The 25,561-nt window shown below is 56.0% G+C and overlaps 1 long non-coding RNA gene across 1 annotated transcript in view; it reads left to right on the forward strand.

Moving 5' to 3' along the window:
- LOC119871970 overlaps window positions 1-22,912 on the forward strand; it is a 99,148-nt gene extending 76,236 nt beyond the window's left edge. Inside the window, exons 4-6 of the long non-coding RNA XR_005360233.1 lie at window positions 11,513-11,670; window positions 18,441-19,320; window positions 22,430-22,912. This is a non-coding gene — a long non-coding RNA (uncharacterized LOC119871970). The remainder of the gene's footprint in view (window positions 1-11,512; window positions 11,671-18,440; window positions 19,321-22,429) is intronic.
- Window positions 22,913-25,561: the final 2,649 nt, after the last annotated feature.

Below are 25,561 nucleotides of genomic sequence, written 5' to 3' on the forward strand. Positions count from 1 at the left end.
AGGGCCTCTTGTGTCTCACTGGTTTCTGGGAGGGCGTCAGAGATCGGCAATGTGTTGCTAGAGTCCGTTTTGCTGGAAGACACAGAGGGCTTGAGAAAGGCTAGGTGGCTCCCTTATAGTTACTGAACACCCAGGATGGCAAGGGAGTCTTCAAGTTCACGTGGCTCTCAGTTGCCCCTCCATCCCCATGGACTCCATCCTCACCCTCCCCACACCATGCACGGACCTTTGTGGTGCCCTCTCCTTACTCGCTCCGTCAACATAAATTCTTCTAGTGTCAACCACTTGGGTGTTACCCTGAGAGCGATGGAGAATTTTTGGAGGATTTGAAGATGCAGAGGGCCAGGAGCCCATCGGTGGTGGTTGGTGGTGGTCGTTAGGAGGGTGGTTGGGGCAGGCTGCTTTAATGTGAGGTCTGCGGGATGCTTCCCACTATTGGTGCAGGTGAGAGATGACAAGGGCTGACCCAGGGCAGAGAGCATGGGGGTGGAGGGGACATCTCGTCTCTTACTACGGGGAGCTGCTGGCAGAGCATTGGCTGTAATGTAAGCAGAGCACAGTTGTAGTCACCATAGTACGGTACGATCACCATTTACAAAGGGCAGGTTGGTAAGTTTAATGGAGAGAAACTTGCCCCTTTGATGGTGATAAGTGGGATCCTGGGTATCTGATTGAGAACAGGTGTGGCTGTGTGATGGCCCCAGAGGGGACTTCGGACGAGCCAGTGGTGTCTGGGTGTAGAAGCGTGAGATTTGTGTGTGTGTATATGTGTCTGTTAGCCTGGGGGTCGGGGGAAGAGTGGGCAGGGCCTCTTTGGCATCTGGAAGTTTTGTGTGGTGGGGGTTTGCCTCCCACCTCTGGAGCTCTGCTATTTGAATAAATCCCTTAATCTCCAAGGTGCAGTCTCCTCATCTCTGAAATAGGGTTAATAGAGTTTTAATATCAGTCTCTGTTGTGGAGTTGGGATTAAATGACAAAAAGCACTTGACCTATAGTGCTCCAGATTCTGGGACGTCTGCAGAAGTCACCACTGAAGCTTCTCGGTGCTGCTGCCTGCCCTGCTGGCTGTCAGGCGGCCAGCTGGTGCCAGGTAAGCCATGGGAGCTGTTTCCCAGGAAAACGCATCACCAGTGCCCTGGTCCCTCCTCCCTGAACCCACAACAATAACTTGTAGGGTCTTGGGATGAGTTATTTGCATCTGTTTTGGCGAAGGCCTTCCCATCCCTGTTCTAGTTAAATAAACATCCCCCCCTGGCAGGTTTTCCAGGCTGTGTCCACTAGGCAGTTAAAGGACTGAAATTGCAGAAGCAGTTTCTCCCCAAAGTGTATTTTATAGGTCATTTGGGGTGCCCCACTGCCAGGTGATGTCCTCCTGGCCCCTCCCAGGTGAGGCCTGCCTGCAGCAGTCACCACGACCCAGCTTGCTGGGCCACCCATGTGGCTCCCTTGATAGAAGGACAGAGCAGGCCTGGCTCAGCTGACGGGGAAGGTCTGTGCCAGGTTGTGATTGTACTTCTGTCCCTGCCTGTGGGCTGGTGAGAGGCTCGGCCTACGAATAGTGCAAAGATTGCCCGGGAAAACCCTGTTACTACTGAAAACCAGAAAACTTTCTCCCTTACCTCCAGGGCAAAGAAGGCAGAAAACTCTGAGAAGTGCCTCAATAAGTGGCTGCCGTTAGTTACTCAGATTTGAGAAACCAGGGGTGGGGGGAAAGCCCTTGAAAGCCAGCTTGGTGTCTCTGGTCGTGTCATTAACACCCCACTCAAAGATCCTATTGAAAAGGCAGATTATGGAAGCCCTTTGGAGGAGGGGAAGCTTCACCAGAAGCTGAGCCAACGAAACTCCTCTGGGCATCCCTGGCGCCGCTCGTACCCTGCCTCCCGCTCGGCTCGGTGTGTGGGGTCTCAGGCTGGACCCCACTTCCCCTTCTCTGGCCAGAGGTCTCAGATCCTGCTCAGAGCCGCGCCCTCCGCGGCGCCGCTGCCGCCCGTGGCCACCAGAGGGACCCACGGTTCTCTGCAAAGGGCCGCTCTCCCGCAGAGGGAGCCCGAGCTGCCGGCTTCTGGGGCTTTCCATCCGGGATTCCCAAAGCGGGGCTGGAAGGGAGACAGGGGCTGCTGAGCTGGCTGGCAGGCGTGGACAGCATGTGAAGGAGCCCCGTCTCTAAGCTGCTCCCCATCCATTCTTACTGGGCGACCTGCCTCTCAAATATGCAAAAAGCCCAGCTACATTTTGGGGCTGCACAAAACCAACTTCAAAAATGACCTCTTTGAGGAGGCCTTCCGGAGGCACCTGGCGTGTGACTGCTCCGGGTCCCCGGGCACGGTCACCTCAGGGAGAAGGAAGCTCTGTGGCCTCCCCCTCTCCTTCCCCTCCCGCTCTTAGCACTGTCCACTCCCACTCGACGAAGCCCCTGTGGTTTGCGTGCTGGGTGCCGCGGGCACGCTTTGGGAACTGGAGGATGGCGAAGGAGACAGCACGGGCGGTGACTCCTGCATTCAGGGGCTTCGCCTCAAGGTGGACGTGTAGGAATTGGATGCAGGCCACTGATTTCTGAGCGCCCATCGGAGAAACAGTGGAGCGTGCAGGGTCGGTGGCTGAGTTTCAGGCAGGCGCTGTGACATCGTGTTGCTTAAACCTGCAGGGTCTCTATTTCCTCCTCTGTAAAACTTGCCGCAGCCACAGCCCCGTTCTGAGAATCACATACAGCGATGTAAGAGAGAGGCTTTCTGAACTGCCAAGTGAGCAGCACCTCCTTCGTGAGCCCCATCCCCCGCTTCCCCACCCCCCGAAAGTTCCACGGTGGTTCCTTGTCTGTCTCCCCAGGCCTGGTGAGAGCTGTCTGGGGTGCTCTGTCCCTGAACTGAGAACTCCCACTGGAGCAGGAATGGTGGATGTGTCTGATCCATCCGCATCCAGCTCACAGCCTGGCACTCTACGGGAACATCTACAGATGTTGGGGTGAGGGTGCAGGTCAAGATGACTCCTTTCCAGTTTGGGCCCCTGGGCTGAGGGTGGCATCCGAGTGTGTGGATAGTGGGGTATGTATCAGTGCGCACTGGCCGTGGGCTTGGCCCTCCGATGCTTCCTGGGAGGAGAATCTGAGTGTTGACAAGTTGGCCACAGGAGTCTGGGCTGTAGACATGTGTTGGGGGCGAGGGTGGCACAGAAGCTGTGGGACTGGGTGGGTCCTGGGACACGAGGGGGAGAGCATTTCCCGCAGGCTGGGCTAGTTGTTCCTGAGGGTGGGTGGGTGGGTCACTGCAGCCCCTGACTGCATCAGGGGCCCAGACACATGTTTCCAGGGCTGGGTCACAGGATGAGAAGGGGGACCCTTGTGATCTCTGTCCGTCCTGTCTTGGTGAAGGAGGCACTTGGGTGCCAGTGAGCCCTCTGGGTTTTGCTAAAATCTCCCTTCTGATTGGAGAGTAAGAGGGCGGAGGCATGTGCTTTCAGCAGGCCACAGGATCTGGTGGCAGTTCACACTCACTGTGTGAGTTTTCTTTCCTGGTCACTTTTTTTTTTTTTTTAAGATTTTATTTATTCACGAGACAGAGAGAAAGGGGCAGAGACACAGGCAGAGGGAGAAGCAGGCCCTACACAGGGAACCCAATGTGGGACTCGATTCTGGGACTCCAGGACCACGCCCCGGGCTGAAGGCAGGCGCTGAACCGCTGAGCCACCCAGGCGTCCCCATCCTGGTCACTTTTGATAAGGGGAACTATTTTTACACGTATCACAGTGATATGATGTTTTCTTTCAATACATTTATTTAAGTTAATAAAGGGATTCATTTTTTTTTTTTTTTTTTATGATAGTCACAGAGAGAGAGAGAGAGGCAGACACACAGGCAGAGGGAGAAGCAGGCTCCATGCACCAGGAGCCCGACGTGGGATTCGATCCCGGGTCTCCAGGATCGCGCCCTGGGCCAAAGGCAAGCGCCAAACCGCTGCGCCACCCAGGGATCCCAAAGGGAGTCATTTTAAGGAAAAATCTTAAGTAAGCCATAGTCAGGTGGTACAGGAATAAGGAAACATCCCGATGTTTGTCCAAGGACCACTTAGTAGGGTTGAGAGCCTGGGTGGGGAGACCTGGCTCTGACTCTTTCAATGGTGTGACCTTGGACCTCTGAGACTGAGTTTCTTTATCTGTAAACTAGGCCTAATAATACCTTCTTGGGGGGTTGCTCTGAGGATCAAAGGAGATAATGCGCGGAAAGTACTTAGCCCAGGGCCAGACATACAGTAGGTGCTCGATACTTGTGCTTTCTTCCATGACTTGAATCCGGGGGGTGTAGAATCCAAGCCAGAGCCCTGGGGAGCATGCCCCTTGGGGCTGGAGGGAGAAGGAAGGGGGTTGGTCCAGGAGGGACCAGGGAACCCCAAGGGCAGAGCCCCCTGGCTCTGGGCAGGAAGCTGGAGCTCTGAACTGTGTTTCTCCTCCTGGCTGGAAGGGCTTCGTACCCCTGCCCTGCCACTCCAGTTTCCCTTCTTTCAGGATTTAATTCAGAATTACGAGTGTTCCTAATAAGATTCTGGCAGTGTGAACCCTGGAGGTTCCTAGCCTGAAGGCCCCATTTTCTGGTGAAGTTCAATAGTAACACAGCAGTGAGAACAGTTGGTCTCTTTAGGGAGCCAGGGGGCTCCAGCTGATGAGAATTACAATCTTTCTCCAACTTGCAGGCAAGTGGGGGGCACCTGAAAAATTTTAATGAGCTTTCCAATTCCTTCCTTCCTGCCCTCCTCCCTCCCCATCCTCCCTGCCTCCCTGCCTCCCTCCCTTCCTTCCACGGGTATTTATTGAGGGCGTACTGAGTGCTAACATTTTAATCTTTATCAAAACCAGGAGTGCCTCCTTCTCTGGCAGAGGCCTAATTTCAGTTCTTTAAACACCAGCAAAAGGCAGAAATTCTAGAATCCGTGTCAGCTGGATCAATCAAAAAATTCTTCTTTTTCATTTTTTTCCAGTATTTACACACCATTCAGGTCACACACACACACGGCTTTGAGTTGTCTGCCTATGTGAATTAATCTTGTTGGTCCGTTTGCTTAGTTTTCAGCCTCCAGGTGGGAGAGCCAGCTTTCCACCTTCCCCTGGGCAGCCACCCACCCGCCTGCCCAGCCAGGCTGGCTCCCTGTCGCCCTCCACGCCCACTGTGCCATTCCCATTTTCCAGCCTTCCTGTGTGCTGTTCCGCCTCTCTGGAGTGTTGCTTTCCTTTCTGAGACAACCCTGGCCCTTCCTTCTCTATGAAGCCCCTCTGAGACTTTCCGGTCCTTGCCTGCTCTGGGGCCCCACCAAGCCCATGGTCCAGGCCCTACTACGAGCCAAGGGGCCCTGGGTCGTCCCAGGCTGTGGACAGCAGCGTTACTCCCCAGTGGGGAGGCTGACTCCCAGGGGCCAGGCTGAGATTTGCCGAGCACTCATTAAACAATCCAGCTGCAAGATTTCTGGGCGCGAGCTCAACACCACCCTGTAGAGGCGGGTGCTCTACTGGCCCCATTTCAGGAGCAGGAGGTGAAGAGGTATGCTCAAGGGCACAGAGCAGGAAGGCTGGGACAGAGGGGCTCCAGGGCCCCACACTCCGAGACGCTCCTCTATCCACCTGGCCCTCCCTCCACATGGCACAGGCTTGGGGTGCTGAGGAGGGAGGCAGTCCCTGTACGCCTAGGCTGCCCAGATGCTGGCTTTTGATGCTGGGGTTGGACTTACTGTGGAAACGTCTGGTAGGCTTGAGCAAGTGTAGCCACATGGAGACTGGAGCTGCTGCCTATCGTGCGGGCCTGTGTCTCCCTGTGAAGCCCTCCCTGGTTCCCTGAGCGCCCACTGCTGTCACTGGAATGCTGTCCCACCTACGCTTTAACTTAAAGCATTTATTTATTTTTGCCTTGCTTTATTCCTCAAAGGATTTGAGGTGACTTACAAGAAAACATTCAATAAAGTCATAATAAACTATAATTAAGAACAACATGTGCTTGTCCACATCATGACACGATGTTTCTTTAATTTGATGATCTTTCGTGGATCAGACTATTTGTACTTCCCCAGTTGTTCTGTTCAGAAAGGCCATGCCTGTCACACAATTTGAGTAAAAACACGCTGTGCTTTGTGACCTCTGGGGTTTAAATGTAAAGATTCAAGGCTTTTGCCGGGCTCCTCCCGGGCATGACTGTCAGTGGACTCATTTCCCAGAGTAGCGGATTTGGATAATGGTGGGTCACCGTCAGCCTTCTTAACGTTCATCTCCTGTCCTCCATCAGCCAGTGGCTTTCCAGGCATGATGAGGATGTTATGAAAAGGGGCCATGTCTCAGCTCTCGCAGGGAATCCGCTTGGGCCAAGAGGCTGCCCCAGCCTGGCGCTGGCGGACCCTGATGCAGGTGCAGCTGTGCACCCAGCTGCCTGGTCCGCTGAGTCACGTAGGTGCTGGTCCATCCGGGGTCCCACAGATCCTGGAGGACCGTCCGCTTCTCCCTTTGCTTTCCTTGCCTCCAAGAAGCTGGGTCACGGGCCAGGTTTGTGAGTGCCAGGCCTTGAGGGATTAGAGGAAGGTTTTTGTGAGGAAGCTGAGTTTTGCTTGCTGGGAGGCCCTGGGGCTTGGGAGCCAGCAGTGACACGTGTGAGCTCCCAGGGCAGCCACAGTAGTGGCCCAAGGGCGGCTTTTCCTCTCTCTCCTGAATCAGATGGATCCAAAGATCTGCAGCCCTGTTGAGGGAGGCCGTGTGAGCAGTCTGTGTGTGAACACACAGGAGAGTATTCTGAGCGTGTGACACAGAAGGCCGCTTGGTGGATATGTGGCTGCCATTCCATGAGAAGCGGGCTGGACAGTGATATGGGAGGGGACTTGCGAAGGGCCAAGTGTGCCTCCCAAGTTTGGTTTGCCCTTGACCAGCTCTGTGGCTCGGGCTGGTACCTGCCCCCTGAGCGTCCAGAGCTGGACTCACAACACCTGCTGGCACGTGGATTTGAGGGAGATGAGAGGTGGTGTCCGCCGAAGGCCTGGGCCCTGGTGGGAGCTCCGCACCGCTGTCCTCTTCCCACGTCTGCTCACTCGGAAGAGCGGTCTGGACAAGGCGATGTTTGATGATTCCTCCCGCCCCGGGGCTGCAAGGACCGGCTGGGCCTGCTGTGCTTCTCTGGGGGGAGCGGGTCTGTGCTGATGAGGCCCCTGCCCTTGGGGAGCCCGGCTCTTACAGGTAGACACACAGGTAGACGGGTAGACTCGCAGGCATGGAAGCAGGTGGCTACGGCAGGGAACTGTGCCTGGGGGACACGCTGGGACCGGGGTGGCTCTGAGCGGAAGAGCCTGACCAGCCTGTGGGTGGTGGCGGTAGTTAGGGACCCGGAGGAGTCAGCCACAGGAAGCCAGAGGGGGGCCGGGCTCTCAGGCCTGGGGAGTAGAACAGACCATCCTGGGAGGAGTCAGGGCCTTAGGCGTGTGGGCAGATGGCGTGTTTTTAATCAGGTCGCTGTGTGAGACGTGCTGGCTTTGTAGAAAAGTCAAGATGGGGCAGGGCCTCCACCCGTATGCTCCGAGCTCCCGCTGCCCCACCGGGCCAGCCCTCTCCAACCTGGGGTCAGAGCCACGGGTTATGAACCCAGAAGCGTCTTCAGGGGCTGGTGGGGCTGCCATCGCCCTAATCCCCAGATGGAATCGTGTCACACCGCTGCTCAAGGACCTTCCACGGCTCCTCGTGCCCTCCTGATAAAGGCCACGCTTTTCACCTGTCCTTCACGGCCTTGTGTGCTCTAACCACACCCCCACCCCCAGCGGCACCTGTCTCTATTCCTCTTTCCAACCTCTCCTCCTCCTTGCTGCACTCCTACTCCCTTCTCTCCACTGCCCTTCACCTGATTCACTCTTGAGCATCCTTTGAGGTGCAGCTCAGGCTTTGCCTTCTCCGGGAAGCCTTCCCTGATTCCTTTGGAATCCCACAGCCCCTGTGCTTCCTCATCTCAGCACATTTCACGCTCACTACTTGTCTGGCTCCCCACCAGGCTTTCAGCAATTTAGGGGCAGGGGCAGATCTCTACCATTCCCTCTGTACCCCAGGCCCTCTCATAGTGCCTGGCACTTAGTAGATGCTCATTAATCATTTCTGCATGAATGAATGATTGAGTGAATGAATAAGGGCCTTTGCTTCCTTCCTGGCAATGTGCTCACTTCCCCAACCCCACCTGGGGCCCTGCCCGCTTAGATCACCACATTAGAGATTCTGGAACTAAGACTTTACTGCTTAGAATCCCCACATATTTTTATTCTGGCTTTTCTATTCCACTGCCTGGTGCACAAAGCACTGTGTGTCTGCGAGCCCACCCACTCCGTTCTGATGCTCGAGACCCTCTGATTCTTCAATAGGAAGACTTTTAATCTTCCTGGACACAGCCATTTCAGAAGTGTGGTTCAAAGCTTCTTGAAAGCGAGAAGCTGGGGCTTTGATGTGTCTGTTAGCACCTCTGTGGGGGAGACAGGCTGGCTCACTGGGGTTGCTCAGGACCGAGGACGGGGAGGGGGGCAGTGCCCCTGTGGGATCCTAGGAGGTGTGGAGTGCTGTGGGGCCCGTCTGCCGGGACCGGAGGTGGTGACCCTTCCATCCAGGCTTCAGCTACTGCCCACCGTGGCCAGCAGGCTCTCTCCTCTGTGATGGATGCTGGGGCTTCTGCACAGACCTCTGCATCTTTAGGGCCTTCATACCCGTTCCCCAGATGCTGAGAATACTCCCCAGCTCCATCCTGCCCTGGAAATTGCTCTTGGCCATGGGGAACTGCCTCACTGCAGGTGCAGCCCGTCCCCTCAGCTAACGTCTGGCTGAGGGAGGAGGGAGTGCAGTTCTGAAGGGCCGTTCCCCCTGGCCTCAAATGGGGACAATTCCAGGGTCCCCTGGAATCAGCCGAGGCCCCAGTGGCCACAGCATAACCCCCTGTGTTGTGGTCAGCCTGTCCCTCTGTCTGGCCCACCTTCCTCACTACTCTCATGTGTCTCCCAGGACCACTTGGCAAGAAACATTCTTCAGGGACTTTCCATCCCAGTGTCTATGTCCAGGAAACCAGCCCGAAACACTCTGTTATCTGTTAGGTGAGAGGGGCTTCCTGGCTATGAGGGAGGCAGGAGCAATCGAGAGGGTGTGGATGACGGGACATCTCTGACATAGAAGCGCCCAGAGCCCTGTCTCCCTCTCCCTTCCCTGGGCCTGGTTCCTGTAGGTCCCAGCTGGTCTTGACTGCAGCCCGGCCACAGGCCCAGCCCCATGAGCTTTGTGTGTGTCTCTGTCTTGAGATTTTTGCCTGGGAGAGTGGCACACGTAAGGCTTGTTATGAGCCGGGTGCACAGCCTCCGGTAAAAGCCGAGATAGGGACTCAGCTTGGCCACCAGGCCTGCAGGAAGTTCCTAGATCCCACCAACGAATCCAGGAGGCCACATGAATGAGGATGGCCATCCCGCCTCTTGCTCTTCTCGCGTTGCCACGGACTGGATGTGTGCGTCCTCCCCGAAGTCCTGAACCTAAACCCTGAGGTGGTGGTATTTGGAGGTGGGACCATCGGGAGGTGACGCGGTTGTGAGGGTGGAACTCATGCATAGAAGTGGCGTCCTTACAAAAGAGACCCCCCTCCCTCCACATGGGGACACAGAACTAAGGACCAAGAAACAGGTCTCACCAGGCACCAAGTCTGCTGCTGCCTTGACCTGGGACTTCTCAGGCTTCAGCACCATGAGAAAGAAATTCCCGTCATGTTTACGAGCCCCTCGGTCTCCGGTACTTGGTCATAGCAGCCCGGGCTTACTGAGGAAGCACAGGAGAGTTTCCTACGGTCCCTTGTATTTGCCACTGCTGCTGTAACAAGTCATGACCAAGTTAGTGGCTTCAAACAACACAAATTTACTATCTTGAGGCCAGAAGTATGAAATAGGTCTCGCTGGGCCAGAATCACAGTGCGGGCAGGACCTTCCAGGAGGCACTGGGGGAAAATCCATTTCTTGGCCTTGTCTGGCTTGTGGAGCCTCCTGCATTCCTTGGCTGGTGGCCTCCCTTTACGTCTTCAAAGCTGGCAACGGCCAGATGACTCTTGGCCGCATCACGTGGCTCCCCAGCTGACTCTTCTTTTCCTTCCACAGTATAAGGACCCTTATGATTTCCTTTAGGATCTCCTGGCCAGACCAGGCTAATTTCCCCGTCTCCACATCAGCTGACTAACACCCTCCTCCACCTGCAGTCTGTATTCCACCTGGGATCTTAATTGTCCGCTGCCGTGTGGCCTGTGGTGTGTTCTCAGGTTCTGTGGATTGGGAGGCGGGCATCTTTGGGGAGCCGTTATCCCGCCTACCACATCGGCATCCCCATGGTCACAGGTTATCAGCGCGCCCTTTCGTGGCTCCGTGTCACCTTCCCACTTCTCTGCACCATTCACGCTCACCATTTGCACTTGAAGCCTCGTCTCAGAGTCGAGAGAGCATCATACTCATATGCTCAGCAAAGCTTTCAGAGTAAAGGCCCAGCACAAAGGTAAAGTGACCCTGGGCTACAAAGACGCAAGACTGAAGGCAGTGCGTTGTGAGGGGACCTGGCCCCATCCGCGCTGCTGGGTGCAAGCAGCCTCCCCGCTGTGCAGAGGGAAGCACCCAGGTGAAGCCAATGGCGAGCGTCCACCCGCTCGGCTCCTGCCCCCAGGGCTCCCTGCTCCTGCCAGGTAACAGGTGTCACCTTGCTAATGAAGGACTCATTCTCCTCACTTATCAACTTCAATTTTAAGTGATTGCTTGAATCAAGGTCATTTCTTGGATCCTTAATACACTGCACGTTTGAAGCTGGTTTTGATTAGTCTCCATCACTACAAAAACTGAAAATACGTTTTCCATTTGCTGGTGATTTTCCTCAATAATGACATGGTTGCTCACAAACACCTTTTTAGTCATCCCCAATGTGGAGAGCATTCTGGACCTTTCCCTGAGGATTGCTCCTTTTCTATCTGACGGGAGGTTTTCGTTATCAGAGCCTTTGCTGTGGAGGGGGAACTCAGCAGCTGATTGAGTGCTTTCTTCACTGCAGAGCAGGCCCCTCATTCCCTGGTGGGGGTGCCGGGACAGGAGACCTCTCTCGGGCTCCATCAGGAGGTCAAGTTCACATCCTGTAACCAGCCCAGCGCCCTGTTTGGGGCTGTGAGATCCTGGCCGCTGGCCCCCCTGCCCCTCCTTCTGCGATCGCACGGCCTGTTGATGATACTCGGTGAGTGGGAGCGCCATGTGGGCCCTTCCAGAGGACGGTGCCGGGACTGTGTCCTTTATGAAGTGCTCTGCTAGTCAGCTGCTGTGGCTCCTGCTCAAACACTGCTCTGACTCAATCAGTCGAGAGGGGATTATTTTTTTCATACCCGCAGGATGTTGGAGTATTTTGAAAAGAACAAACCCTCATATTTGCGACAAGCCTCACTGAGGCGGAACAGCTCATTTTATAGATGTCTGCCTCTGAGATATTATTTACCTAGTTAAAAAAGATTCACAACAAATGCCGGGCACAGCCCCGGCTCCATTTCTTGCCAGTCTCAGCGGCAGCGGCTGGGAAGTGGAGGCCCGGGCATGCCAAGAACACAGATGACAAGGGGACCCATGGTGCCACCCTTTGAATGGGATGCTGACATGGCTTTGAGGAAGCCACCGTGGACGCCGTCAGTTGGAGGTGAGTCTGGATCATCCAGCCGGGTCTTAGGAGCGTTAGGGTGGCGTGGGGTAGGGACCACCTCATTCCCCTAGTCTGTAAGCCCTACACCCGGAGGGACCATTCCCGACCTCTGGGTGATGGCAGAGGCCATTAAAATGTGTGGATTTTTGTTTTTGAAACACACCACGGAATTGTCCTGAAGAAGATTTTTGTTTAACATGAGGCTGGGGAGATGGTTCTCGTTTATTAAAACATACATACGCAACAGAACCCGCTTGACTTTGTATTACCAGCATCCGCCTGGAGGCAGGGTTCATGAAGCAAAGGAGATTTTATTTATTAAAGGAAACACATTTCTACCTGTTTCTTGGCTTCCAGAGCAGATACCCCGAAGGATGACTGAGTCCCAGGAGATGAGGATGTGGTCTCGGAGGGGGGAGGGGAACCAGGCCCTACTCCACTCCCGGCGATCAGATCACTCTGTTCCCCAAGGGCCAGGCCACGTGTGTGCCATTCTGAGTGTCTGGCACTTTGCAGGTGCTCAGCAGCTCTTCTGTGAGCAGATGAATGAGTGATCTCATTCAGTCCCCCGACAACCGTCTCCAGTAGGCATGAATATCCTCCTATAAAATCCTTTCTCATGACATCCCAGCTGCCCGTTTGCAGCCATCCTCTATTTCTCTGAGGTTTTGGTTTTATCTGCTATTGGAGGACCTTCGAGAAACGTCACCTGGGGATTCTCAGTCCCAGGGTCTCATGTGAGCCCCTCTCTGCCCTGTCATGGCATCCTTAATTTCTTCCTGTTGCTGCCCACCTTATTGGCATTCACGGACCGTAACATCTTGGGGGGATCACCTCGGGGTGTGGTGTCTGTGCCCAGAGCTCTCTCCCGAGGCTCACCAGGCTGCCTGTCCTCACGGTCCCTGTTACTGGGTCCTGCGCATACCCAAGCTATGCTGGGAAGCGTGGAGAAGCCAGCAGAATGCCCCTCGCACCTGGGGGGGCGGTGGTGTAGGGGCTCCCATGTGCTCTCTGTGCTGGGAGTCACGTGGCGGGCATTCCCGCAGGCAGGAATAAAGACGCACGGCCAGGGTGCTGCCGGGACCTTCACCACCCCTCCCCAGTGTGAGATACTCACAGGATTATTTTTCAAAGGCTCGTGACTCCTGCAGCCCATTTGCTCAATTGTGACACAAGTTCAGTTGCCATTTTGGAAAAACTATATTAATATGAGAGCTGCTATGGTGTTTGCTTCTCCAGCCTCTCAGTGCACCTTTTTTTTTTCCTGTATTTTGACAGTGAATTTCTCCATGCATTGGGGAAAAAATTTCCAATTAAATCCAAAAACATACAGGAGATAAATTAAATCTCACTGATTTCTGCCATCGGGGCAACGCCCCGGGTTCTTCATTTAGTCTGCAAAGCCATAGAATCTTGATTACCATGGAACTGGGTCACTCGGTTGTCAGTGTGAGCACAGGCTGTCACCCACCAGTTGATGCTGGGGTGATCCAACGGCCCATACCACTGCACTGGCCCCATCTCCCTCAGAGTTCACAGGGATAATTTTCACAGCTACTGAAATCCTCACCACGAGGGCAGTGTTGTCCCCACTCTACAGATGAGGAAGGCAAGGTGGGGAGCTGAGGCACCTGGCCTTGAGTGAACCTGAATTTGAGCTGAGGTCTGATTGTTCAATTAGCAAGGGTTTTTTTTCTAGCCTTTGATTTATGTGGCACATCCCTGAACCCCACCTGTTCCCATTAGCATTGCTGTGCAACAAATTTTAGCAACGGGTAGCGGCAGAGAACGCTGTGGTGTGTTAGATTCTGTGGGTTGGAGCTCAGCATAGTGGGGATCGCCTGTCCACTGGGAACACTCCCGAGCGGAGGGGGACTTGATGGCAGGGTCCAGAATCATCTGAGGCTCCTTCGTTCATGCACCCATTTGTCTGCCATCTGGGTCAGGATGACCAGAGGCCTAGGATTGCCAAGAGGACCACCTCCCTGTGGCCTCTCCGTGTAGCTCGGCTTCCTCCCAGCCAGGCGGCCTCAGAGTGGTTAAACTCCTTACCTGGCAGCTCAGAGCTCCAAGGTGGGTGTTTCAGAGAATAAAGTGAAAGCCTCACGGCCGTTAATGACTCAGCCTTGGAAGTCACACGGCAGGCGTCCCTTCTGTGTGTTCTGCTGCTGAAGTAGTTGTGTGCCAATTTACATCCCCACCTCCCGGGGGGGTAGTGTCAAGGCCACCCTGCAGAAGGGGACTTGGGAGGGGAATCTTGCCATGGTTGTCAGGGAATAGGCTGCCCCTTTACTAAGCCTGGTGAGAGCAAGCCAGCTCGCAGTCCGTCAGTCAAAATATAAACGCAGCCCTGGGATTGGAGTCTTACGGGGGACAGGACGGTGGGACATCTCATTATCAGTCGTCTTTCCTGCAAGCAGTTCAGGTGTACACAGAGAGCCCAGAGGAAGGCAGGATTGTTCTGTCCTTTGTGGCCAACATCTCCCGGTCTGGCTCTTCCAATTTCTGCCCTTGGGGCCCCTTCCCCGTGTGACCACTGCTCTGGAAGTCCCTTGGAAATGGATGCCCTTTCCTTTGGATTTTCCTCCTTGCTTCCCGCCCTGTGGTTCCGTGGTCCTCTCACCCTGGTGTTCCTGTCTTCGTGAGCTCAGGCTCTGCGTAGGGCCTGAAGCTTGCAGCCCCCTCTGGTTCTTCTCTGCAGGGTCTCGGGCCAGTTGGCTCTTTGCCCCGGCCAACACTGGCCTTCCCCGTTGTCTCTGTGTGGGCTTCCTTTGCTGCCTTCAGCACGTATCTCCTTCCCTTTAAAACTGCAGCCTTGGGGAGGGGAGAAAAAAAAATCCCATCTCACAAGGAAAGGGTCTTTTTTATGCTTTTAAGGTTTATTATAATTTTTTTAGCTATTGCCAATGTCCTGATTCATGCTCAGAAGAGGCAGGAAGGTATTTCTCTATTAGAATAGGTAAGGGCAGGGGGACACCTGGGTGGCTCAGCAGTTGAGCATCTGCCTTCAGCTCAGGTTGTGATACCGGGGTCCCGGGATCAAGTCCCCCATTGGGCTCCCTGCATGGAGCCTGCTTCTCTCTCTGTGTCTCTGCCTCTCTCTGTGTGTCTCCCATGAATAAAAAAAAAAAAAAAAAAGATTAGATAAAGGGGGAGAAATGGATCAGTTTGCTTGCTTTGACACTTGTTGGTGCCAAATACCTACTTGAAAACTCACTCCTTCCATACTCAGCCAGAAATTACCCTTTCTTGTCTGCAGTGCGGGTCCCCTGTGGGGTCGCACGAGGACACCTCTCGTCCGATGCACACTTCTGTGTGCGTGGAGAGCTTCCTGCCCACCCCACACCTCCCTGGGCTTTCATGGTACCGCTTGGCTCTTTGCTGGTTTGGAGAGAGTCCCCCTGAGGAGGGTTATGGAGTGTGGTGGGGTGGGGTGGGGTGCGGTGCGGTGCAGGACCTGCCCGGCCGACGGGCCAGGGGGAGACAGCCCACAGGCAGTGTGAGGACAGGGTGATGCGAGCCATGGACGAGGGCCACTTCCCTGCCCTTGGGGGGCTCGGAGGAGGGACAGCAACAGCGAGGGCCGGTGGGGTGGTGAAGCCCCCCTTCAGGGATCTGTGCAAGCTCGCCTCCTCCCTGCTGGAGAGACCCGAGGCTTGTGCTCTGAGGAGGGGGCCCTTGGCCGTGGCTTTGCAGGTGCCCGTGTAGTGACAGAGCTGGCAGAGAGGAGGGAGGCCTTACAAGATCTGGCATGGCCAGGGGGCCCTGGGTGCTGGGGAGAGCTGGGGGGCAGGGGCCCAAGTCCCGAGCAGCTGCCGGGGGTGGGGGGAGAAGGGGGAGCAGAGAGGGAGCTGAGGACGCCTCAGGAGGGCCAGCTCTGCCTGGGAACCTGTCCTGGGTCTTTGAGAGGGGCGGTGAAGATTTGCATTGCCTTCAGGTCCCTTTGGGCTGCAGGACTGAGGCTCTGTGTGTGCGCACAGCCCCGGGCTGGGCTGGCATCGCGGCCACCCTGGAGGCCCGAGGGTTGGGGGGCGGGCGGGCGCTCAGCTTAGAGGCCGCCGAAGAGAGTGGGGAGCCCCAGAGAGGTGGAGGCACAGGATGTGGTCAGGGCCCCCTCTGACTGCGGCAGGGAGCTGGGTTAGAGGAGGTGTGGCCGGGGAGAGGGCACTGGGGGAGGCAGGGGCAAGGAGAGAGTGGGGACCGGGGGAGCCATGGCCAAACCCGCAGCACTGGTGACGCTGGGAGGAGGCGGCGACAGAGAGGAGGAGCTGGGGCCACGTCGGGCCCGTGGCCGGCGGACAGGGTGAACGGGATAGTAACTCAGTGGCCACAGTTCTGGCGCAGAGCCACTGCCCGGTAGCAGGTGGCAGCTACCGCTGGAATGATGATGGTGACATTTTCATGTGTGTGACGAACTGGGAAGTTCTGTCCCCATCCTGAGGCCAAGGGGCAGTCTCGGCCTTGTTCACTGCACCGTGGGTGACAGGAGGCAGGAGCCCACTGAGAATCTCTGGAATGAGGGACGGAACGGGGTAGGCCCGTCACTGGCCTCTGGTCCTCAGTCTGCTGTGGCCGCAAGACAGGGCTCTGCCCGGGGGGTACCCCGAGTCCCGAGGAGAAGGCGTCGGGCTGAGAAGCTTGGCTCCAGGGTCCGTCTTCCCACTAGACACACCTCACAGCTTAGAATGTCACGGGAATGTCATTCCTTTGGTCTCAGTTCCCTTAATAGAAATAGTGCCAGGGAGCAGCCCCCAGGGGCTGTGTGTGTCTGCACGTGCCCTGCGTGCTTGCGACCATACAGGCCAAGGGGTTTGTGCATGTGTGCGTGTGCGTGTGTGAAGCTCTCCTCCGCTTAGCCAGGTCGAAGGTCACGGGATGTGAATATCTTGGCTCCTTAGAGCTTCAGGTTCGGAGGTCCTGTGGGACGGCGGATCCTGGATGGCGGCTTTTTAGGGCCTTTTGGACAGGCCCCCCGAGAACCTGTCCTGAGAGCTGGCCTCACCTTCCAGTCATTCCCCTCTTTTCTGAGGGTGAGGGGATTAAGAGGCACAGACTTCCAGTGATAGGTCACAAGGATGAAAAGCACAGCACAGGGAGTATAGTCAGCGCTGCTGCAGTGACATTACAGGGTGACAGAGGGGCAGCCCTTACCGTGGTGAGCATCGTGTATCGTACAGAACTGCCAAATCTGCGCTGCACATGAGGCTGGTACGGCACCGTATGTCAGCCATACTTCAATCCTAAGAATTTTTAAAAAACTTGTGTATGGGGGCTCTCAGGGTCTATGCCTCCGGAAACTTCCATCCACACCAGGTGGGCAGCTGAGCCTAAGAGCGGCGCTGTTGGTGTTGGACAAGCCTTGAGGCATCTTATGCTGCCCCGTGCACTCTCTTCCCTACCCCTGGTCACAGCCTTTATTTATAGGCAGGGTTAGTGAGGGTTTCTGGATCTTGGCACATCTCAGTCCAGATGATTCTTCCTTGTGGGGGCCGTCCCGTGCCTTGGAGGACGCTCAGCAGCAGCCCTGGCCTGCACCCATTATGTGCAAATAGCGCCTCCCCTCCCCTCAAGCTGTGACAAAAACGTCTTTAGGGGCCCCTGGGGGGCTCAGTGGGTGAAGTGTCAGACTCTTGGTTTGGGGTCTGGTCGTGATCTTGGGGCTGGGGGGTTGAGCCCCGTGTCAGGCTCCGTGCTCAGTGGGTAGTCTCCTGAGAGTCTCTCCCTCCGCTCTGCTCCTTCCTCCGACTCTAAAATAAATAAATCTTTTAAAAATGTTGCAGATACTGCTAAATATCCTCAGATTCTGCTAAATATCCTCAGATACTGCTAAATTATTCCTCAGCTGGGAATAAAGCAGTTCCCAGCTGAGAACCAGGGTTTGAGGAATAAAAAGCCTTTGAGGTGTGGTCTCTGTCCGTGGGTGGCCCCCTATGCTGTGTCCTGTCTGGCGTCAGGCTCCCTGATGGTGGGCTGTGGGCTGCATTTCTGTATAATTATGGAAGGAGAAACAGGACAGGTCAGGAGCTCACCTCCGTCTTTCTTGTCCCCGTGCTCTTGGCCCCTGATCTCTCTCTTATTCCTCCTGCCAACCCCCAAACATTGGCCAGATTCCCCCAACAAGACCCATGCCCCAGAGGCAGAGGGTAGGCCTGGGACCACGGGGCTCCTAGCTGGGCAGGCCCGGGAGGGGCCCCTTCGCTAGCTCGGCCCTGCTGCCGGGGTGGTCGGTCTCCGCCCGGGCACCCACAGCCTGCTCCGGCCCCTCCACTGAGTCAGGCTGGTCTGTGTGACCAGTAGGGCGTGGTGGAGGGGACAGCGGATGACCTCTGGTGTTCAGCTCGTGTGGTGTTGCAGCATCTGCCCTGTGCGCTCCAGTGGCCTGTGCGGGGCGGGCCCTGCCGTGGCTCCCTAGGGGGAGGCCATGCCACGAGGACGCTCGAGAAACTCTGTGGAGAGGCCCACGTGGCAAGGAGCTGAGGTTCCCACCAGCAGCTAGTGCTGGCTTGCGGGCATCTGAATGGATCATCCTCTGGCCCCACCGAGGCCTTCAGCCGGGGGGATGTCCTGTGAGGTCCTGGCTGCACCTTTAGGAGACCTCACGCCAGAACTCCCAGCTACCTTGCTCCTGAATTCCTGACCCACAAACTGTGAGAGATAATAGATGTTGATTGTTGTTTTAAGTCATTGAGTTGCGGGGCGGGGGAGGGGGTAATGTGTTATGCAGCAGTGGATAACAAATACACCTGCCACCGTCACAATATCCACAGGGGCCCTCTGAACCTGGGTTCTATGGAAGATGACGGGAAGATTAATGAGTAATCCCCGGACCTGCCTGAATGACTGGGAGTGGAATATCGCAGCGATTCTCTGCAGTCCTGAGTTTGGCCCCTCATCCTCCTCCTAGGGTCCCCGTCGGGAGGCTGAGGGTGATGGTGCTTTTCATTCCTTATGCCGTTTGCCTCCCCTCATCTAGAGGTACAGAGCCTGTGCTGGTGTCTCAGGAGCCAGGTCTGGGCCACGGCTGCCACAGCTGGGGTCACAGAGAAGAAAGGCCCTGGTGACTTGGAGTGATTCAGAATCAGTGGACAGCAAAGGTCAGAGTGAAGGGTTGGTAATGGAAACGAGAGGGGGCTTGGCGGCAGGCCCCAGGGGCAGAGCTGAGCCAGGAAGGGAGGGATGCCAGGAGGAGGACAGATGAGCTGGAGCGTTTGAAGGCGTTGGGCTGGTTGGCCACCGTCCATTTCCCACATTCTGGTGCGTTGCAGGGCGGGCTCCCCGAATTAGAGCCTTCCTGTCAACTGCGAGGGATTCAGTGTCTCTCCATCTGCAGTTTCCTGATGGAAAACCCCTTACGTACAACATCTAGTGACAGCATCCGTCTAGGCCTGGCTGTCGCTGTCCCTGCCCGGTTGCTGCAGTGATCTGGGCACACACTGCAGGTCGCCCGTTGCCTGATTTGTCGGGGGGTGGCCTCAACTACCTCCCGCTTCTCTCTCCGAAAAGTAGCCTCTAGAGTCGAGTGGGGCCTGAAACAGCCTCCTCTGCTGTGCCGGAGCCCTTGACGCCATGATCATTCTCATGCGATGTCCCCTTTCCCTGGCATCTGGAGTTTGATGGTGTGGCCTTTCCTGCCCACCAGGCACGGAGGTGAGTGATCTGCGGTGGGACGCAGGGTTGGAGGGAGAGGCCCCGACTTGAAGCGGGGTTTGATTGATTTTTCCACCCTCTGCTTACCACACTGAGCAAGGCCGGGGTGACTGTCTAGCTAGAGTGACAATCAGACAGTTAAGACCCGGGCACCCGCCCTCCAGGGTTTCCCTTAGTTCATGGAAGGGGAGGAGCAGGGGCTGCGCTCACTGGAGCACAAGCTCCTTTGCTCCTTTGTGCTACTCCCCAAACCCCTGTGGCTCCCTGAGCTCGAGCCTTCCTCCGCCTGACCCTCCGTGGACTTTCCAGCAGCCTCTGCCCTCCTGCCCTCGGGCTTCTGCCGTGGGGGCGGGTGCCTGGTGTTGGACACATCACGGGCCCCCCACCGTGGTGCCTCCCCAGCGCCTGCCAGCTCCTCAAGCTGAACCATCCTCCCACATGGTCCCCATGTCCACCCACACCCTGCACCCCCCAGCAGGTGCCCTCCGCATGCCCGTCTCGTGCCCCCAGCGCTCTCTGCCCTGGTGCCCATTGTGGCTCTTGTTCCCTTTTCCATTTGTCCATTGATTACTGGTTTTCCAAGAATTTCCTTAAGAGACCAAAAGGAACGAGAAAAAGATTTCGATGTTTGTATAATGTGCACTCTCCAAGGCATGATCCCAGGCAGGAGCCGCTCTCACCTGGGTTTAAAGGTAGTTCAAGGATCTCTCTCTCTCTCTCTCTCTCTTTAAATTGTGGTAAAAGCACCTAACGGAACATTTGCCGTCTTGAGCATTTTCAAGTATACAGTTTGGTAGGTGTGACCTCCGTTCGCATTGGTGTGCAGCAGACCTCCCGACCGTTTTCATCTTGCAAGACTGAAACTCCATAAACAGTAGCTCCCCCCTCTCCCCCAGCGCCTGGCAACCGCCCTTCTCCTCTGTCTCTCTGAATTGGACAGTTCTGGATGCCTCTAGAAGTGGATTTGTGCAGGCTTATCTCACTGAGCACCATGTCCGAAGGTTCCCCCACGTTGTAGCCCGTGACAGGGTTTCCTGCCTTTTTAGAATTGAATATTACCCCGTGTGTGTCTGTGCGCATCACCTTTGGTTTACCCATCCGTCGGCGGGTTGCTTCCAACCTGTGGCTCTTAAGCCTCGTGCTGCTGTGAACATGGGGGTGTGAATATCTCTTCAAGGCCTTACTTTCCATTCTTTTGAATATTTACCCTGAAATGGGATTTCTGAACCATATGTTTTTTTTTTGTTTGTTTGTTTTTTGGAACCATTATACTGTTTTCCATAGTGGTTGCACCATTTTACGTTCCCATAGTGTACAAGAGTTCCAATTTCTCAACATTCTTGCCAACACTTGATCTTTTCTGTGTTTTTTTTTTTTTTTCCTTCTTTCTGATAGTAGCCGTCCTAATGGATGTGAGGTGGTACCTCAATGTGGCTTTCAATTTGCATTTCTGTAATTAGTAACGAACATTTTTTCATATTTGTCTGTGATTTGTATGTCATCTTTGGAGAAATCTCTTTTCCAGTCCTTTGACCATTTTTCAGTCAGGTTATTTGATGTTTTGTTGTTGGGCTGTAGGGGTTCTTCGTATGTTCTGGATACAGGATTTGCAAATATTTCCTCTCATTGTGTTGGTTGCCTTTGCTCTGCTGATCGTATTGTCTGATGCAGTGATGGGGACCTTTAGAATGTCCTAGAGCAGACGGCTCATCTCTTTTGGGGGCCGGTCTTACAGTTTTCATTCAGTCACTCAGTCCGTTAATTCAGAAGGTAACCCGTAAGTCCCCACACTCTGCCGGCAAGCACTATGCTGGGCACCGGGGGTGGCAAGGGAAAGCAGCAAATAGGCACAAGGCATGTGACAAGCACCTGCTCCTCACCTTCCTGGGCTGGCTATGAGTTCAGCCCCAGCGACGGTGGCTGGTGGCCCATTCCCTGACAGCTCAGACCAACCTTGCTCTTACAGCATCCACTTCATGTGGGCGCTGGGTGATAGATGCTCCTGTCCTCTCCAGGGCCAATTCTGAGGTCTTCTCACTGCTTCTCAGGAGGCCCCAGCAGACCCCCTGCTGATCTTTTTCTCCATGTCTCCTCCCTCACTCCTGCTCCCAAGGGATTCGTCCCAGATAAACTACCTGCATCCCAGTCCTGGTCTTAGGCTGTGCCTTCTGGGAACCCCACAGAAGCACCTTCTGCTGCCCAGAGACTTTACACTAGACTTAGGGGAGACGTGTCAGGAAAGCTTCCTTGAGAAAGTGACATTTTTCCTGCAGCTGAAGAAAGGCCCATCATTTGGTGGGTAAAGAGGGTGAGGGGCAGGGAAGCAGTCTGGGCAGAGGAAGCCACGTGTGCAGAGGTCCTGTGGCTGCTGGAGGAGTATGGCTTGTTCTAAGAAGACATCAAAGCCCCCCCCCCCACTGCCCTCAATTCCTCCAGGTTCCACATTCTTGTCCCCTGGATCCACAGAACCAAGATCCCAGCATGCCTTGCACCACGGTTCAGCTATTTATAATAAAGGGGAGAGGATATCTGAGTGTGACACGTTCCTGTTTCAACTCTGGGGTATTCTGGGGGAATTGGTAGGTGAGTTCCCATTAGAGAGAAGGGCAGAAAAACTCAAGTGATTTGTTTTAAAAAGCAATGCGGTCTGGCCTCTTTCTCCAGGGTAGTGTTAATAGGGAAGAATCAGACAGGTGGTGTGTATAAGTGGTACCCTGGCCCCTCAGCTTGTCTTCCTCCCTCCCAAGACTTCCCATCTCTTGCTCTCAGGGCTCTGGGGCCCAGCTGTCACTGTGGAGGCCTTGCCTGCTTTCCATCTCACCCACCAAGGGGAAACTGGGTCCTCTGTTAGTTTTTGACCTCAGTGATGGTTCTGGTTGAGTCTGCAGGCGTAGTCTTGTAGGGGCCCCTTCCCTCTTGTTCTGCTCCCCTGTCCTCCCCTGGGGCGGTTCTGATGCGGGCTCTGTGGTGGAGCCAGAGAACTTGGAGCAAGGAACCCCTGACTCTCATGTATTGGAGGCCCCAGCGCGCCAGCACTGCCCAGTCTGAGAAGTGACTTTTCTTTTTTTTTTTTTCTCTCCATACCTGAAATTCTCCTTTCCGAACCAAGGCTGCAGGAATTACAATCCTGTCTTCCTCTCTACCTGTGTGACTTTGGACCGGTTCCACGAGCTCCCTGTGCCTCTGCTGCCTCATCCCTATGGGACGATAACAGGTGGATGTGACAATCATACCCGGCAAGTGGGCAAGTGCTTACAGCAGCCGGAGCTGAGGAAGTGAGGCCTTTGCCGTTAGGATGGGCAGGCAGGAGGCGGGTTCTGTGCTTTTAGGACCCTGGAGCTCAGTCCTGAAAGGGGAGCTTTCAGATGGGACCCCTACTGTGGGAGTGTTGCCTGAGGTCCAAGAAGTCAGGGAAGTCAGGGCCACCAGCATTCAGGGGTTTACATCTGGGTGCCGCTGTCTGGGAAAGGAAGTAGCATTTCACAAGGAGAGCCTCCATGCTTTTGGGGGAGGTGTGGGTGTGTTAGATGTGGGCAGCTGCTGTCCTTTAAAAAAAAAAAATATATATATATAAAGAGAGGGGAGAGAGATGGAGAGGGAGAGAGAGGGAGAGGGGGAAGGGGAGAGGGGCGAGAGAAGGAGAGGGAGAGAGAAGGGAGGGGGAGAGGGGGAGAAAGGAGAGGGGGAGAGAAGGGGGAGGGGGAGAGAGTGGGGAGAGGGAGGGGGGAGAGAAGGGAGGGGGAGGGGGAGAGTGGGGAGAGAGAAGGAGAGGGGGAGGGGAGAGGGGGAAAAAGGGAGGGGAGGGGGGAAAGAAGAGAGAGAGAGAAGGGAGGGAGAGAGAGAGAAGAAGGAGGAGGAGGAGGGAGGGGGGAGAGAGGGAGAGGGATCGAGGGGGAGGGAGGGAGGGAGAAGGATGGAAGGAGGGGAGAGGTGGGGAGGGAGAGGGAGGGGAACGGGCTGTCCGCCTGCCCTGACACTGGAAGGCAGCCACTGCCGTGCACACGAAGCAGGGCGGGGTGCCCGCGGGCACATGCGGAGGCACACGCGGGGGGGAGGGGAGGGGAGGGGGGCGAGGGGGCGGGGACCCCGTCCCTGGCGGCGGCGCAGTGGCCCGGCGCGCGGTGATGCCCTCGGTCAGCAGAGGGCGCTGTGGCCACGCGGCTGCCCGCCCGCGCCCCTGGAGCCGCTGCACGCGGAGCAGCCTCCTGGCTGCGGGGCCCTCCCCCTCCCCCCCTCCCCCTCCCGCCACCCCGGCCCCCCCCCCCCCCCCCCCCCCGCAGCCAAGGTGGGGCCGCCCGAGGTCGCGCGGCCTCCGTGGGGGTGGCGCTGCGAGCCCTGGGCTGCTGCCCTGCTCCGGGTCGGGCCCTGGACCCCCCCCCCCTCCCGCCGTCTGGTTGGGGCCGTGGTCTTTAGACGCGATGCCCTCCGGCGCCGCAGACCCTTTCCTGGACGGGCCTCGACACCCCTCGGGCACCTGGACCCCCCCAGGGGCCTCCCCCCAGGGGCCTCCCCGCCAGGGGCCCTTTCAGCCCCACTGCCCAGAGAGGGGCGGGGGGCCCTCGAGGGACGGCCAGAGGGGCTGCCCGAAGTCCCCGCCACCTGCATCGCAGTAGGCTGGGGGCCCCACTCCGGGGCGTCCGGATTGGCCCTTGAAAGTCTGTGGTCAGGATCCTCTGAAACAGGCGTGAGAAGGTCCCGTGGAGGGTTGGGCTAACGGGCACCCAGTGCCTGCAGCCAGATCTACATGGGAGCCCATGAGGCGGGAGCCCATGAGGCCGGAGTCTGCGGGGAGCCGGCAGGTGCTGTGGGGCCTGCAGCTGGCGGGGGGCACTGGAGTCCTTGGGCCTGATGTCTTGGCAGCTGGGAGGAACCTCACTGCTCTGTTGGCGGGGAAGCTGGCCCAGAGAGGAAGGCCGTCCTGTGAAGGGCATCAGCCTGCTCGGAGGTCCTCCCGCCGCCCACCTGCAGGGGACAGCAGCAGTGAGCCATAGAAAGTTCTGGAGCACTCCCCAGGGTGAGACCGTCATTTCTCCAGCTGCAGCGTGGCACATCGCATTGGTCTGCAGGCGTCTCTCTGCAATCCACGTCCCGGGCCCAGAGCAGAGCTGACCGGGAGGAGCCCTGGAGCCACGGTCAGTCTTCTTTGGAGGCTGTGGACACAGTGAACATGCCACCCCTTACAGCTCATCTCTGGGGGGCGGCTCCAGTCAGGGGCATGACCTCCATCCCCGCCTGAGCCTCCGTCCCACGCAAACACCATGTTTCCATTAAGCTGACAAAGTAATAAAAACAATTTCTTTCTGAACATGGGGCCGACACATTTATACTTTTAAAGGCGTCTATAAAAATGTCGAGGGTACCAAGAGTGTCCCCCATCCCTGACCCCTGCCTCCCCGTCCTCTTCCTGGAGGCCACAGTTACGGCCAGCTTCCTGCCAGGCTTCCCCGGTACCCTGTGCAGATGAAAGTGTCTGCGTTCTTCTGTCTCTTTTTAAGCACAAAGCACATTACACAGGCTGTTCTGCACCTTGCTTTTGACTTCAAATATATTAAAAAAAAAAAAAATCGGTCCTAGAGACTATTCCATATCACTAGGTGAGGTTGTCTGTCTCCAGCTGAGTAGTGAGGAGCTCATGTCCGGGGACCCTCCTTGCAACTTGAGTCGGGATCGTTCCCTTACTAGCTGGTGACCCTGGGCAAATTATTTCACCATTCTGAGCTCCAGTTTTCTCATTAGAAAAAAAAAAAAAAAAAAAAGCATGATAACACTTATTTCCTGAGATCATTGTGAGGATTCAAGAACAAAAACACTGCACACAGGCTTTGGCATGCAGTAAGCGCTCAGTAAATGGCAGGTATGGACTCATTCCCTCATTTACATTCAATTTTTAACAGCGCAGTTTAAACTCCAAGCGCCCCGCCCCGTGGTGATGTTGTGGAAGAGTCAGGCTCGGGGCCCCTCTTACATCCTGGCTTTGTTACTTGCCAGCTAGCCGTGTGCGCCCGAACAGATGATATAATACCTTGCAGGGTTGTGGGCGGGGCTGTTGAGATCACGGTTAGTTGGGCACAGAGGCACCCGGAGCAGTGCCTGGCGTGTGATGAAGATGATGATGACACAAAGCAGCAGCCGTTCCTATCCTCTGAGCAATGAGCACATGCCTGGCGTGGGGTGCCGATGGCCTCGTCGCGCGTCTAGGAACCTTGTCTGGTCCGTCTTCCACCTTCACCAAGTACCTTGT

This window comes from Canis lupus, chromosome 5 (assembly GCF_011100685.1).
Source record: "Canis lupus familiaris isolate Mischka breed German Shepherd chromosome 5, alternate assembly UU_Cfam_GSD_1.0, whole genome shotgun sequence".
In the NCBI taxonomy this organism is placed as follows: Eukaryota; Metazoa; Chordata; class Mammalia; order Carnivora; family Canidae; genus Canis; species Canis lupus.